Raw genomic sequence first — 16,312 nt, forward strand, 5'->3', positions numbered from 1 at the left:
GAGCCCTGAGGGAGAGCTGTCTGGAGCAGGTAATACCTGTGCTGAATCCTGACGGATTCAGAGGAGCTGGTCAGGAAAGAAAGTGGGCAAGAGTCAACCCTCCTGGGCAAATCTGTCGTTGCTTCAGTTTCCTAACCGGCCTCCACAGGACCAGCCCTGCCCAGAAGCCCTCCTTGGTGGGGACAGACTCCCTAGACGCTTCGTGCCACCGACTCCCTGGCAATGTATCTCACCTGGCCCGGCAACGGTGGTAGGCCATCCCTCCAGGGTTAGGCTCAGCCTCGGCCCATAAATCCAGCTGACTCAGGAATTGCCTTTGTGCTCAGGACTTCCCAGTAGGGGCCTGTCCCACCGCTCCTGCCGGGTCATGCCCAAGTTCCGCGTTCTCACTGCCGGTTTGGCAATTCTTCCTGATTTGGAGCCCAGATCCTTCCTGCTGCTTTTAATCCAGGGTCATTTGCTTTATCCCCAAGGATTTAAAAAATGAAGATTAAAATCTTGTCTTCTCGCTCTGTTGGCAAACGGCTCTTCATGTGCTGGACAGGTGTGATTAGGTAGGTCTCTGTCACTGCTCAGCTCCTGGAGCCACATTAAGCCGAGATGGGAGGGAGCAGGAAGGTGTTCAGAGATCTTTCTCACTACTCTCACTTCTGCCAAGGGCCCCTCCTGGGCACGCCGATCCACCTGCCATGTTCGGGTTATAAGCTGTTAAAAGACCCAATCGGGGGTTATTAGCCCTTGTGGATAAAGCCACTGCCCTCCCCATGTTTCTCTTGGTTTTGAAAGGTGTTTCATGGGAACACAGGTATAGGGGAGGTTGGTTTCAGGATGAGTCACCTTTGAAAGCGACTCCAGACATGGGAGCTGGAGATCGGGATAAGAGGTTTGGAGCAAGAGAGAGGAAAGAGACCCATTGAACTGTTTAAAGAAAGGAGAACAAATAAATATGCATGGTTGTGTGATAAGAAATAAAATTGCAGGGGCGCCTGGGTGGCGCAGTCGGTTAAGCGTCCAACTTCAGCCAGGTCACGATCTCGCGGTCCGTGAGTTCGAGCCCCGCGTCGGGCTCTGGGCTGATGGCTCAGAGCCTGGAGCCTGTTACCGATTCTGTGTCTCCCTCTCTCTCTGCCCCTCCCCCGTTCATGCTCTGTCTCTCTCTGTCCCAAAAATAAATAAACGTTGAAAAAAAAATTTTTTTTAAAAAAAGAAATAAAATTGCAGGAGCGCCTGGGTGGTTCAGTCGGGTAAGCATCCGACTTCGGCTCAGGCCATGATCTCGCGGCTTGTGAGTTTGAGCCCCGCATCGGGCTCTGTGCTGACAGCTCGGAGCCTGGAGCCTGCTTCAGGTTCTGTGTCTCACTCTCTCTCTGCCCCTCCTCTGCTCGTACTCTCTCTCTCTCTCAAAAAATTAACAAAACATTAAAAAAAAAGAAATAAGATTGTAATAAATTCTACTCAAAAAAGGAGAGAGAGAGAGAGATTGGCAGGGAAGCTGCTGGAGGCAATCAGAAGGGAGCATCCGCCATGGAGAAGGATGCAAAAACATCTGGGAGAGTTGCCTGGGGCAGACCTCCCATCCGAGCCAGACAGAGGGACCCTGGGCTGAAGCAGTGTCTACAGGATGATCTAAGGTTGGGGAACGTGAAAGACTTTGGGGCCTTTATTTCTCTCCTTCCTTGATTATATTATCACTGATGGCCCATCTCAAAGTCCTTGAGTGCATCCTGAATGCTCTGCAGCTCCAGAGACCAGCCCACCTTAATCTCCCCTAAAGGGAGTTGGGGGTAGAGGAATGTACCCAGGTCTTCAAACTGTCCCAACCCCAGGCACAGACCAGCCTCACTGCTCATGGCCCCTCCACCAGGTCCCAGATCCCCAAGGCCAGAAACCAATTAGGGAGACAGATCCATAAACGTCACCTTGTGAGACTTACATGATGGTGTGCTAAGAGCAATCTCAAGTTCATTCATTCATTCAATACTTCCTGTGTGCTACCTTATGCCGGCCCTGCTCTAATCTCTGAGGATAGAGTTGAGCCAGACAAAAATCTCTGCCCTTTGGAGCTTACATTTTTTTTCTTCTGTATTGAGGAATAATTTACGTACAGTGAAATATATTAATCCTAAATGTAAAGCCTGATAACTTTTTAGAATTACATACATCCGAGTACTCACCACACCCAATCCATAACTGCCTCCCCCTCGCCAACATAACCATTCCCCTGACATTTTTCACCATCAATGAAATTTGCCTGTCTTTACACAGCAAAGGAAACAATCGACAAAACTAAAAGGCAACCTACAGAATGGGAGAAGATATTTGCAAATGACATACCTGATCAAGGGTTAATATCCAAAATACATAAAGAACTTACAAAACTCAACACCCCAAAAATGAATAATTCAATTAAAAAATGGGCATGCTTGAGGTTCTCTGTCTCCCTCTCTCTCTCCCCCTTCCCTGCCTGCTCATGGATGCACACTCTCTCTCTCTCAAAGATAAACTTTTTTTAAAAAAAATGGGCAGAAGACATGAACAGACATTTCTCCAAAGAAGACATGTGGATGACCAACAGACACATGAAAAGATGCTCAACATCACTCATCATCAGGGAAATGCAAATCAAAACCACACTGAGAGGTCACCTCACACCTGTCAGAATAGCTAAAATCGACAACACCACAAACAACAGGTGTTGGCGTGGATGTGGAGAAAGGGGAACCCTCGTGCACTGTTGGTGGGAATGCAAACTGGTGCAGCCACTCTGGAAAACAGTATGGAGGTTCCTCAAAACGTTAAAAATAGAACTACCCTATGACCCAGCAATCACCCTACTGGGTATCTACAAAAATACTAATTCGAAGGGATATATGCACGCCTGTGTGTGTGTGTGTGTGTGTGTGTGTGTGCGCGTGTGTGCATTATTTACAATAGCCAAATTCTGGAAGCAGCCCAAATATCCATCAATAGATGAATGGATAAAGAAGATATGATATATGTGTGCGTGTATAATGTGGAATATTATATATATATTTTTTATTCAGCCATAAAAAGAATGAAATCTTGCCATTTGCAACAACATGGGTGGAACTAGAGTGTTATGCTAGGCAAAGTAAGTCAGTCAGAGAAAGACATATACCATTTGATTTCACTCATATGTGGAATTTAAGGAACAAAACAAATGAGCAAAGGAGAACAAAAGAGAGAGAACGGCAAACCAAGAAACAGATTCTTAACTATAGAGAACAAACTGCCGGTTACGTGAGGGGAGGGGGGTGGGGGGTGGGGGAAGCGGGATGGGAACTACAGAGGGCACTTGTCGCGATGAGCATGGGGTGATGTACAGGAACTGTCGCATCACTCGCACTGTGTGCTAACAGGAATTTAGATAAAACCTTAAAAAATCTTTGCCTGTCTTCAAAATGTATGTCAATGGAGTCGTAGAGCACGTACTCTGGCTCCTGACTTCTTTCATTTGTTTGTGACAGCCATCCAGGTTGACTGCATGTGTCAGTAGTTACTGAGTTCTTATTTCTGTGCAGTATTCCATTGTGTGAATAATCCACAACTTGTTTATCTATTCCCTGAGTGATGGGCATTTGAGTTATCTACGGTTTGACATTTTTGTGAATAAAGTTGCTCTGAACATTCTTGTCTTTGGTGGACATTTACGCTCATTTCTCTGGAGTATATCCAGTAGTGAACCTAGAGTATCTGACACTTGGAATGAAATTTTTTTTTTTTTTTTTTTTTTTTTTTTTTAGGAAGAGAGCAAGTGGGAATAGGGGAGGGGGCAGAGGAAGAGATAGACAGGGAGAGAGAGGGAGAGAGACAGAGAGAGAGAGAGACAGAGAGAGAGAGAGAGAGAGAGAGAGAATCTTAAGCAGGCTTCATGCTCAGCACAGAGCCCGATGTGGGGCTCGATCCCACAACCCTGGGATCATGACCTGAGCTGAAATCAAGAGTCAGATGCGGGGCGCCTGGGTGGCGCAGTCGGTTAAGCGTCCGACTTCAGCCAGGTCACGATCTCGCGGTCCGTGAGTTCGAGCCCCGCGTCAGGCTCTGGGCTGATGGCTCAGAGCCTGGAGCCTGTTTCCGATTCTGTGTCTCCCTCTCTCTCTGCCCCTCCCCCATTCATGCTCTGTCTCTCTCTGTCCCAAAAATAAATAAACGTTGAAAAAAAAAAATTTAAAAAAAAAAAAGAGTCAGATGCTCAACCAACTGAGCCACTCAGGTGCCCCATGGACTAGATCCTCTGTAATGCTCCCAGCCCTCGATACAGCAAAATTGTTTTCAGCAATAATAATGAAATTGATAATACTAATAATAATGGCAAGAAAGGAGACAGTGATATTTTATTTTATTGTACTTCATGTACATGTAGTCACACTGGCAAAAAAATGAAAAGAAAATATTACCATACCCAAAAAAGGATTAATACTTTTAAAGTATGTTAACTTTTTAATTACTTATTTTTTATTATGATTATTTTTTAAATTTACATCCAAGTTAGTTAGCATATAGTGCAGTAATGATTTCTGGACTAGAAATCATTGACTCATCCCCTCCTCAATGCCCTCCTCAATGCCCCTTGCCCATTTAGCCCATCCCACCACCCACAGCCCCTCCAGAAACCCTCAGTTTGTTCTCTGTATTCAAGAGTCTCTTGTGTTTTGCCCCAGTTGTTATATTAGTTTTGCTTCCCTTCCCTTATGTTCACCTGTTTTGTATCTTAAGTTCCACATATGAGGGAAGTCATGTGATATTTGTCTCTCTCTTGACTAATGTTGCTTAGCATAATATGCTCTAGTTCCATCCATGCTGTTGCAAATGGCAAGATTTCATTCTTTTTGAGTAATATTCCATTATATATATATATATATATATATATATATATATATATGCCACGTCTTCTTTACCCATTCATCCATCGATGGACATTTCGGCTCTTTCCTAAAGTGTGTTAACTTTTTAAAAAGAAGACCAAAACTTTTATCAGTTTATACTCTGTTTTACTGTTCTCAATTTTAAACACAAAAATGCCAGTAATCCCATAAAATGAAAGAACTAAAGTACCTTAGGTTCTGCTTCTTTGTCTTTAAAATCATGCTGCTACCCTTATTTCAAATACACAGTCAAGTGCAGGAGTCTGTCGGACCATGGGGACTGGAGACAGGAACTGTAATCTGAAAAGGATTGAATGGTTCCCAACCTTTAGGAAAATGATCCTCAAAATGAATGCAGGTACAATGGAATATGACTCAGCCATAAAAAGGAATAAAGTCATCATCCATGTGACAACATGGAAGAACCTGGAAAACCTTGTACTAAGTGAGATAAACCAGACACAAGAGGACCAATCCTGTAGGATTCCTCTTACACCAGGTACCTCGAGTCGACAAGGTCATAGAGACAGACAGTATGTGAGAGGTTACCAAGGGACAGGGGGAGGGGGGGTGGGGGGTTAGTGTTTCATGGGTAGAGCTTCCGTTTGGGAAGATGAAAAAATCTGGAGGTGGAGGATGGTGATGGTTGCACAAATGTAATTAATGTCGCTGAATTGTGCGTTCAAACATAGTTTTGGTTTTCAACGGCAAATTGTAGATTGCACATATTTGACCACAATCAAAAGAAAAAGTGCCATTAAATAAATACATGAATGCACAAAGCCCATGTGTCTCAGGGCCCAAGTGCATAACCAGACATCCTCTAAATCAACTTCCACAAAGAATGCAATGCTTACGCAAGCATTCATTTGCATGCTGTAAATATGTTAATTTGAGACCATTTTTAAAACTCAGTGGTGCCGTCAGTGAAGCATCCCACTTCAGCTCGGGTCATGATCTCATGGTTTTGTGGGTTTGAGCCCCACATTGGGCTCCACGCTGACAGCGTGGAGCCTGCTTGGGATTCTCTCTCTTTCCCTCTCTCTCTGCCCCTCCCCCACGTGTGGTTTCTCTCTCTCTCTCTCTCTCAAAAATAAACAAATAATGGTAATTATAGCAGTTGTTTAGAACTTAGACCAAAAAAGATGGGAGGGGCACATTTTATCATCTTTTGGCATTGCTGGTCCTGGTGCACAGATAATAAAAAGCAGATTGACTTTTTTTTTAAACTAAACTCCACCCCCAACGTGGAGTTCAAACTCATGATCCTGAGATCAAGAGTCCCATGGTCTACTGACTGAGCCCGCCAGGATCCCCCAAAACAGACTGACTTTTAGTCATTTTCATTCTGTCCTAAATTCTCTGCAACAACATACTCCCTTATTGGCTGCACACTGACTGAACTGCAGCTACCCCCTCACTTTGGATATATGCCTAGGAGTGGAATTTCGAGACAAAGAGTAGGGGTATGTTTTCTTTTGACTGATTTACTCTCCCCTCGGGCAAGGCATGAGCGCTCCGATGCTCCACATCCTTGACGGCTTTTCTTATTGCTGATTGCTTCAATTTGAGTCATTCTGATGAGTATTGTAGAATCTCATTGAGGTTTTATTTTGCGTTTCCCTGAGGACTAATTGCGTTGAGAGCCTTGTCATATGCTTACAAGCCCTTTACATAGCCTCTTTTTCAAGACTTTTGCCCACATTTTTGTTTGTTTGGTTTTCCTTTTCTTACTGATTTGAAAGAGATCTTTACATATTAAGGACACAAGTCCTTTGTCTAACGTATATATTGTGAAAGTCTTCTCTTGCCCTTTTACTCTCTTAAATGGCATTTTTTGATAAACAGAGGTGTTTTTTTTTTCAATGTTTTTTATTTATTTTTGGGACAGAGAGAGACAGAGCATGAACGGGGGAGGGGCAGAGAGAGAGGGAGACACAGAATCAGAAACAGGCTCCAGGCTCTGAGCCATCAGCCCAGAGCCCGACGCGGGGCTCGAACTCACGGACCGCGAGATCGTGACCTGGCTGAAGTCGGACGCCTAACCGACTGCGCCACCCAGGCGCCCCAACAGAGGTTTTTATTTTAATGAAGTCCAATTTACCAATTAAAAAAGCGCTTTTTATGTCCTGCTCAAAAGATCTTTGTGAACATTCCCTCCTGTGTTTACTTCCAGAAGCTTTATTGGTTTAGTTTTCACATTTAGGTCTGTGGTCCATCTTGAACGAATGTTTATGGCAGGAGGAAGGGATCAGAGCTCACTTTTTTTCCCCCTTCGGAGTAGGCATAAAAACTTTGTGTTCCCCACAGAATTGCAGAAGCAATTCTATACCATATATGTATGGATCTACCATGAACAATTTTGGGTTTTTTGGGTTTTTTTGGGTTTTTTTGTTTTTTTTAACCATGAACAATTTTAAAGATACCACTTTCTAGATCCTCAACCTCCCTAGGTCCTCCTTTCTTTATTTTATTTTATTTTTTAAACTTTTTTTAATGTTTATTTACTTTTTTTGAGAGACAGGGAGAGACAGAGCACGAGTGGAGGAAAGGCAGAGAGAGAGGGAGATACAGAATCCAAAGCAGGCTCCAGGCTCCGAGATATCAGCACAGACCCCGATGCAGGGCTCAAACCCACAAACCGTGAGATCGTGACCTGAGCCGAAGTCAGACGCTTAACTGACTTAGCCACCCAGGTGCCCCTAGGTCCTCCTTTCTAAAATGAATCTATTTGTGGGGCGCCTGGGTGGCTCAGTCGGTTGGGCGTCCGACTTCAGCTCAGGTCATGATCTCGTGGTCCGTCAGGTCATGATCTCGTGGTCCATGAGTTCGAGCCCCGTGTCGGGCTCTGTGCTGACAGCTCAGAGCCTGGAGCCTGTTTCGGATTCTGTGTCTCCTTCTCTTTTTGACCCTCCCCCGTTCATGCTCTGTCTCTCTCTGTCTCAAAAATAAATAAACGTTAAAAAAATTTATTTTATTTTTTTTAATTTTCTTAATTTTATTTTTATTTTATTTTCATTTTATTTAATGAATCTATTTGCCTCTGTCATCAAACATCAAGCCAGTTTTCCTTTGTTCTCTCACTTACCTTTCCAAGTAGGGTTCCCTTTTCACTCCACCCCAGTCTGACCATGGTGCATCATCTAGATGTGTGCAAACCACTGGGGACCTAAATAAACAAAGGGGCAATTAGAACGTATGCGCTCCTGAGGGACAGACCCCTTCAAAAAACCACACTGAACATCAGCCGTAAATATTAAAGGGGCAGCATCTTATTCCATCGAAGGGACAAATTCTAAGTGATGAGGCATCTATTTAGCTTAGAATTAGAATATGGAAGTGAGATGGTTGTCACCAGCCTATGCATTAATACATCTGTTTGAAGTGAAAACTGTATCCAGATTTTCCTCGGACAGATAGTCTAACTGGGTTGACTGGTTTGACAATGAATTCTGGCTTTGCCAATTCGCTTATATGGTAGAACTTTCCCATAAATTAAATCAACTAAATTTGTAACTCTGAGGTTCTGCAGAAAATATATACAACATGCAGGAAACGATATTTTTGCAGCTATTAAAATTATGCTTAGGGGGCGCCTGGGTGGCTCGGTCGGTTAAGCATCCAATTCTTAGTTTCAGCTCAGGTCACGATCTCACAGTTTTGTGAGTTGGAGCCCCACATCGGGCTCTGCACTGACAGTGTAGAGCCTGCTTGGGATTCTCTGCCTCCCTCTCTCTCTCTCTGTCTCTCTGCCCCTCCCCACCTCGTGCTATCACTGTCTCTGTCTGTCGTCTGTCTGTCTGTCTGTCGTGCTGTCTCTGTCTCTCCCAAAATAAACAAAAATAAACTTAAAAAGATTGTGACCAAAAATTTAGATGTCAATTGAAAAATATGAGAGTATGTCGTTTTCCAGAATCCTTTTAGGGGGTGCACAAGCACGAAAGTTTGAAGAAACCTGATCTAGAGGGCAGTGGTTCTCAACTCCTGGTTACAATTGGAATTACTTGGGGAATTTGAAAGAGGATGATAAATCAAAGGAGTTGGGAGTGAGCACTTTTTAAAAGCTCCTTAGGTGATTCAAAGAGCAGCCAGGCTGAGAACCACTGGTTTCCTCCTCCACCCCGCTCTGTTCCACTCAATCTAAACCTTTTCCTCTTCCTCCCCACCCAGCACCCAAGGCTATCTCCCTGACCCACACCCATGTCTAGCTCCAAGAATAGATATCGCCTCTTGGACATTTACATGTCCAAAGACAACCTGTCCTAAACCAGGCTTGGCAACAATTTGGATTATGCATCAGTAAAAAATGTGGGGATGTACACCTCAGAATATGTGTATTAAAAAGAAACCATAAATACATGTTAATATGTTAGGCCCACCATTAAATGTCTATAAAATAGAAGTATGAGACTAAAAAGGAATATAAATACAAGTTCTAATATTTTCTCTCCACGTCCTATGGATGACCTCTGTGCTTTTGCACATGCTGGTCCCTTTTCCTAGAATTCCCTTCCCTTGTCTTTCTATGAACCTCCATTCATCCTTCAAGACCCAGTATGTATAACTCCTCTGAGACTCCACCACAGACACTTCCCACCTCCAATGGTGCCCCCAGGAGGCTCTCTATAGTCCTCTGTCTTTTCTCTACAGGCCTCTGTCTTTGGACCTGCCATACTATATTAAGGCATGCGGATGTCTCTCTCCCCTGGAGGCTCAGGAAAACATCGAGAGGAGCACCCAGCATAGGACCTGGCTCATGATAGGTTTGCAATAAATGTGTGTTGGATGATAAAGTGAGCAAAGAGGAGGCGGTCAAAATATCTAACGATCAGGGTAGCAGCAAAGGGTTGGGGGGGGGGGGGTTGGAGGAGGTGGTGGGAGTGGAGAGGAGGTTCTGGAGGGTCCCCATTAGAAGAGTGTTGAGGTTTCAGCGGCTGGTTTGGGGGATGCCCGGGGTCCAGGTCAGCACTCCGGTTTGGCCACACCACTGCATTCCGGCCGCACTTTAGTGCCAATGGCAAACTCCCAGAGGCCTGGCTGTCCCAGGACTCGGGGACTATTTAAAATTGTCTGGAGAGCAGTACCTCCATTTAGGCCGCAGAGAGAACTCCAGCCGCCCCCGTGGGGACGGAGGGGTCGACCCCGTGCAAGATCTCTCCCTTCGTCTCACTGTCTGGAAGGCCAGGCCTGGCCAGGAACCCTGAGGCCACTGACACTCCTCAAAGCACATTGCACGTTGGGGCCCCTGGGGCGCCGGCCTGGGGGACCTCCCCCAGGAGGCCAAGGGTGATGAACAGGGCTCGGCGTGTCTCCGTCCATCTCGTCTGTCCCGGTGGGGCTGCCACGCACTGGGCTCCCCACAGAGAGCAGCCAGCGCAGCTTGGGAGGCAAGGGCAGCGGGAGGACGGAAACCACATCCAGCCCTCCCACCCCCAGCCCTGCTCCGCAGGAGGAACCTGCAGAGGTAGTACAGGGCTCACGCAGGGCTTAGCCACCTGCTCACCTCCGGAGCAGGGGCACGGCGCTCCGGCCAGGAGCAGGGCTGGGCCAAGAGCTGCCTTTTCAGCGCGTAGGTGCTCCGCCCCATTGTCTGGCAACATCTGGAGACATCTCCAGTTGTTTCAACTAGGAGTAGAGGGTGCTATCGGCACCAGCATCAGACAAACACACGAGCAGAACATCCCTCCCGCGTGGTCAGCCACTGTGAGGAGGTGACACTGTAACACCCGGAGCTCCCAGTTCACAGAGCTGCCGCCGTGACAACGTCTGCTTCCGCCTTGCCCTGGACCCCTGCAATCTGGCTATGAGTCTTTGGGTCCCGTAGCCACAACAGACTGTGCAGTGATGCGAGCTGACTCCCATGAACCGTGTGCACTGGAAACACAGGGACCCCGTCTTCAGGTGTCCGCGCCTCGTCTAGGGAGGGAGGGAGTGGGTGCTGGCAGGGGGTGGGTGCTGAATACATATGTGCTGGCCTCTAGACCGTAGGGAACACAGAGGGCCCCGTGGGGCATGCGGAGTGTGAACTGTAATCAGGCAGAGGGTGTGTGGGAGACTCCCCTTGAGCCTATGACTCCGGGCTTGCACCCAGGCCTTGGGGAGGCACACTGGAGACTTCCAATGACAGCCCCGCAGGGCTTTCCTCCAAACTTCTTGTTTACAAATTTGCAAGCCTACAGAAAAGTTACAAGAATTAGTACAATGCACACGCATGTACCCTTCACCTGGATCCACCACTTTGGCCCCCTCTCTCTGTATGCATACGCGCACACTACAGCTCAGGTCAAGATCTCACGGTTCGTGGGTTCAAGCCCCGCGTCGGGCTGTGTGCTCACAGCTCACAGCCTGAAGCCTGCTCCCGGATTCTGTGTCTCCCTCTCTCTCTGCTCCCCCTCCCTGCTCATGCTCTGATTCTCTCTCACAAATAAATAAATATTTAAAAAAAAAGAAAAAGAAGAAGAAGAACCCAGGCCAGTAGTCTTGCAGGACATCCCTCGATTTGGGTCTGTCTGCTGTTTCCGCGTGATTAAATTGACGGTAAGTGTTTTTAGCAGGCGTAGCACGGACGACATGCTGTGTCCTTGTCGGAGCAGCCCTCCAGGCCGAGTGAGTGAGATGTCTAGTTTCCCACTATTGGTGGCCTTACTTTCGATCCCACAAGAGGTCACAGAGGAGAGAACTTTGCAGAAAGGCCTGCATCCTGTCCCTTCCCGGCAGGCTGGCCACACCGGAGACCTCCCCATGGGCGTGGGGCGGTGGTACAGTCTGAGGCTCTAACGGAATGAAGAAAGAGGATAAGTGGCCAGAACTGCTTCCCGGGGCTCCAAACCGCACTCCCAGAGCCCCGTGATTCGGAGGAGGGCGTGGCGCTCGCTCTTGGTGGGGGGGGGGGCAGGCTTTTCAAAGAGCACCAAAGAACAATGCCGTCATCCGCCATCTGAGAACCCACCCCTGGTTATATTTATGACCCTACGACTCGCAAGGGACTTTCCCATTCATTTCCCATGGCATCAGAGAGCACCTGCCACACTGTGTGAAAAGCATCGTGTGAAAGCCTTAGAGTCATTCAGACCTAACCACCCTGGGAGGCCGCTGGCACACCACTGTGTGGGTGGGAGAATGGAGTCACAGAGTGGTGAAGCCGCTTGCCCAAGTACACCCAGGTGGCAGCTCTCAGGACCCGGCCCCTTTGAACTTCTGGGCCGAGGGGCTAAGCATCTGACACGGAGGCACCCATTTGCAGACGGAGCCAACAAGGCCCAGACGGGCCGTGTGCACCAGCGAATCTGTGGGACTGGGACCGGCCCCAAGAACTCGTGAGTCTTGGGCTGCTGGTGCCCTTGCCGCAACCTCAGGCTGGACGTGGGACCGAGGCCAAAGCTGACCTTCTGCCCAGAGGGATGGGCACAGGGAAAGGCAATGACAGTGACTGTCTCTGCATAGCTCTCTCTCCTGTGCAGGGACAGCAGAGGCCACCGTGCCTGGGACAGGGACGCCCTGACCCCAAACAGGACAATCTGAATCACCTCTGCCCCAAACCACACCACCACCACCCACCCCGCCTCCAGCCCTGCCAGCCCACGTAGCTGCTACGCCCTGCCTCTCCAGCTGGGGAGGGAACCATCCCAATTTGTCATCCCCATCTGTCATCCCCACTGGTCAGGTCACCCACATTTTAGGAGGAAGTGGCTAGCTTCTCTGGCAAACCCCTTTCTGGCCCGACAGACCTGAGCAGCCAGTTTCTTGAACCCTGGTCTCGGGAGGAGCCCAGAATTCCAGCCCGTTGGTGGTCACAGGAAGTACCAGGTCAGGATGGGGATGTGGCCTGGAATCATCTGGATGGGGGGCAGGCGAGAGAAGAAAAGCCAGAGGTCAGAGAAGGAAAGGTGTACCTCCTGTGCACTCTGCAAATCCTAGACCGGTCTGCCTATTCCATGAAGCCCACCCTGATCACTGCAGTGCCCACCAGGCTCTCCTCAACTACACGGGAATGTCCTTGATTCTGCTTTAACTACCGGGGCAAGTCACCTCGTGCCTCCTCTCGCATAGTACAAACTAGGGGGTGTCTTTGTGAGGCTATTTGCACCTGATGCTGAGCTGTGTATGCAGTAGGTGCTCTGTACATGCTTGATTGCTGAATAAATTAAGCTCATTCATTCATTCACTCATTCAAAAAATCATTAATGAGCAACCGTCTTGAGCCAGACTGTCTTCTAGGGGCCCTTGCCCCTGGGGATTGACATTCTGGCCTAGGAACAGATAATGTGAGGCCAGTGCTAGGAAGGAAGATCAGTGAATGGAGTGGAGACTGAGGATAGGAGGAAGTGGAAAGGGGCTCGGAGAGAGCTGCTGTCTTTCCGCCCCAGCCGCAGCGCCCCCATCACCCAGGGAGCATAGACACTCTGCAGAGAACCAGCCTCATCCGAGGTGGGGCAGCCTGCTGGCCTGGCCTTATCTTGGTAGCTGGAGAGAAAATGTTCTGGGAGATTTTTTTTTCTAGGTTTCTGAGAGCCATTCCCCCCCGGCCAGGGACACCAGCAATAAAACTCCTGGCCATTCGGGGGAAACTGAGAGCTCGGTCCACCACCAAGACCAAGGGGGCAGATGCTCTGGAAAGTGCGGCCGCATCAAAATGCTGCTGAGGGGTCATGCCTACAGGTCAGGGACAAGGTGGGACTAGAGCCTGCGGAAGAATCTTCTCTTTCTTTCTCTATCTTCCTTCCTCCCTCCTTCCCTTTCTCCCCCTTTCCCGTCCTCTCTCTGTCCCTTCTCTCTCCCTCCCTCCCCCCCCATGTGACCTTCCCAGGCCACTTTGTTTACATCACGCTCCCAGCCCTCTCTCTCCCACTCTCCATTTTCTTTTCCTGCACGGCACCTGTCACCCTCACACATACCGTGTACTTCTCTATTGGTTTGCTTCTGTCAGGCAGCCCCTCCCCCCAGCAACTTCCATGTGGACAACGATTGACCTCCCAGCACCTAGAACAGTGCCTGGAACACAGTTGGTACTCAAAGAATATTCTTCTCCCCTTCTTTCATCCTTCTTCCTCTGCATCGTCACTGCGCTGTGGGAAGCGAAAAGGGTTGTACATAAGACATATCCCTGGCTTACAAGAGCTCATGGCCCCCCGCCCCAGAAAATGGGTGACTCCAGAGGAAACTTGTGCCCCCACCGACTTCATCTCCAAACTTCCCCAGCCCTTGCCTCCTGCCCTCCGGTCTTCCTTTGCTGTGCACTTAGACGTCTTTCTCTGCAGCAGTGGGTGCACGTATCTGCAACCAAAGCCTCCTTCTGCCCTGCCCAGAGGAGGCAAGCAGCATGGAGTGGTGACATAGGACAGCCCCGAGTTTGAATCTCAACTCAGTTTCATCTGTACGATGGAGCTCCGTTATCTACCTTGCAAGGGTTCCATTGAGAATTAGAACACATCTAAAAGGTCTAGGGGCACCTGGGTGGCTCAGTCGGTTGAGCATCCACCTTCGAATCAGGTCATGATCTCACCGTTCGTGAGTTCGAGTCCCACGTCAGGCTCCGTGCTGCCAGCTCAGAGCCTGGAGCCTACTTCAGATTCTGTATCTCCCTCTCTCTCTGCCCCTCTCCTGCTTATGCTCTCTCTCTCTCTCTCTTTCAAAAATAAATAAACGTTAAAAAAAAAGATGTCAAATAACAAGGATATGAGAAGATGTTTACAAAATATTAAGTGAATAAAGCAGCTATATGTCAATATTACAGTATGAATCTCTCCCTCTTTCTCTCATATTGGTGCTGCCTCTAGTGGAGGAATCACAGGTGGTTTTCTTGTTTTTTTCTTTGTGTTTTCTGTACTTTTTTTTTGAATTTTGTTAATATTTATTTATTTTTGAGAGACAGAGGCAAAGCGTGAGTGGGTGAGAGGTGAAGAGAGAGGGAGACACAGAATGTGAAGCAGGCTCCAGGCTCTGAGCCATCAGCACAGAGCCCGATGCAGGGCTCCAACTCACGAGCCGTGAGATCACGACCTGAGCTGAAGTCACGCGCTCAACCGATTGACCCACCCAGGCGCCCCATGTGCTTTCCGTATTTTCTAAAATCTCTACAGTATGCTTGTGTTACCTTTTTAAAGAAAAATTAGAAAATCACATTGATTTTGACAAAATATGGACTAAGCATAGGTTTGACTTAAATTCTATGGTTTACTCATGTCAAGATCACACACGTTGACCAACAGACCATTCCCGATCAAGCTTAACGAACTTGTGAAAAACTTAACTGTTCTGATCATCTTTTACATATTTTTTCTTAATACCCTTTTTTCCTTTTTTTATTAAAAAATTGTTTTAAGTTTATCTATTTTTTTTTAATTTTTTTTAATGTTTATTTATTTTTGAGACAGAGAGAGACAGAGCAATGAACAAGGGAGGGGCAGAGAGAGAGGGAGACACAGAATCTGAAACAGGCTCCAGGTTCTGAGCTGTCAGCACAGAGCCCGACGCGGGGCTCGAACTCACAGACCGTGAGATCATGACCTGAGCCGAAGTCGGACGCTTAACCGACTGAGCCACCCAGGCGCCCCTGAGTTTATCTATTTTTGAGAGAGAGACAGAGCGCGAGCAGAGGAGGAGCAGAGAGAGAGGGAGACACAGAATCTGAGCTGTCAGCACAGAGCCCAACGCGGGGCTCGGATGCACAAACTTTGAGATCATGACCTGAAGCCAAAGTCTGACTCTTAACCAACAGAGCCACCCAGGCGCCCCATGCCCCCCCCCCCCCTTTTTTTTTCAGGAATAATTTTAGATTTACAGAAAAGCTGCAAAGATAGTACAGAGTTCCCCTATACCACGAACGCAGTTTCCCCTGCCAACGTCTTAACTACCCACAGTACATCTGTCACAACCACGAAACCCACATGGGCCCAATGCTATCAGCTAAACTTCAGACTCCCTGAGGATTTCCCCATTTTTTCCATTAACGTCCTCTCTCTGTTCCAGGATACCTTCCGTGGTACCACACGCTCAGCACTGAGTTGTCACGGCTCTCCAGGCTTCCGTGGTGTAGGCCAGTTCTTAGACTTTCCTGGTTTTTCATGGATCCTACATGACTTCTGTGACCAGAAAAAAAAAAAAAAAAGGGGGGGGGGGGACGGTGGTGACGGCGGCGATCACGATCACTATCTAGGAATTCCTCTCTGTTTCTCTTGGGGGCGAGGGAGGCAGATAATCCGGCTTTTTCTGTCTCGGGTCCCAGGACCAAAAGGGGAAAGGCACGGTGCGCGGTACCGATGGGATGCGCAGAGGTCGGGGCTCCTGGGCCCCCGCCCCCGCCCCCTGCCGCTGTGTCCCCGGTCCCGACCCGGGGAGCTGCGGGGGCTCCCGGGGACAGGCGAGCCCCGAGCCCGAGGCTCCCCTTGCCGGTTGGGCGAGCGCGCGGGCGGCACCCGGGTCAGCTG

At 48.3% G+C, this 16,312-nt stretch overlaps 1 long non-coding RNA gene across 2 annotated transcripts; it reads right to left on the minus strand.

Annotated features, from left to right (window-relative positions):
* Window positions 1–203: 203 nt before the first annotated feature.
* Window positions 204–16,179, minus strand: LOC125168658 (uncharacterized). Of its 2 annotated transcripts, none has more exons than XR_007153240.1 (5): window positions 15,860–16,179; window positions 12,614–12,721; window positions 7,975–8,055; window positions 5,077–5,186; window positions 204–684 (listed from the first exon to the last, which is right to left on the minus strand). It is a non-coding gene; the product is annotated as an uncharacterized LOC125168658 (long non-coding RNA). The 2 variants fall into 2 exon arrangements; XR_007153239.1 differs by lacking the exon at window positions 15,860–16,179 and adding an exon at window positions 13,781–13,921.
* Window positions 16,180–16,312: the final 133 nt, after the last annotated feature.

Source organism: Prionailurus viverrinus, chromosome B3, assembly GCF_022837055.1.
Source record: "Prionailurus viverrinus isolate Anna chromosome B3, UM_Priviv_1.0, whole genome shotgun sequence".
Classification (NCBI taxonomy): domain Eukaryota; kingdom Metazoa; phylum Chordata; class Mammalia; order Carnivora; family Felidae; genus Prionailurus; species Prionailurus viverrinus.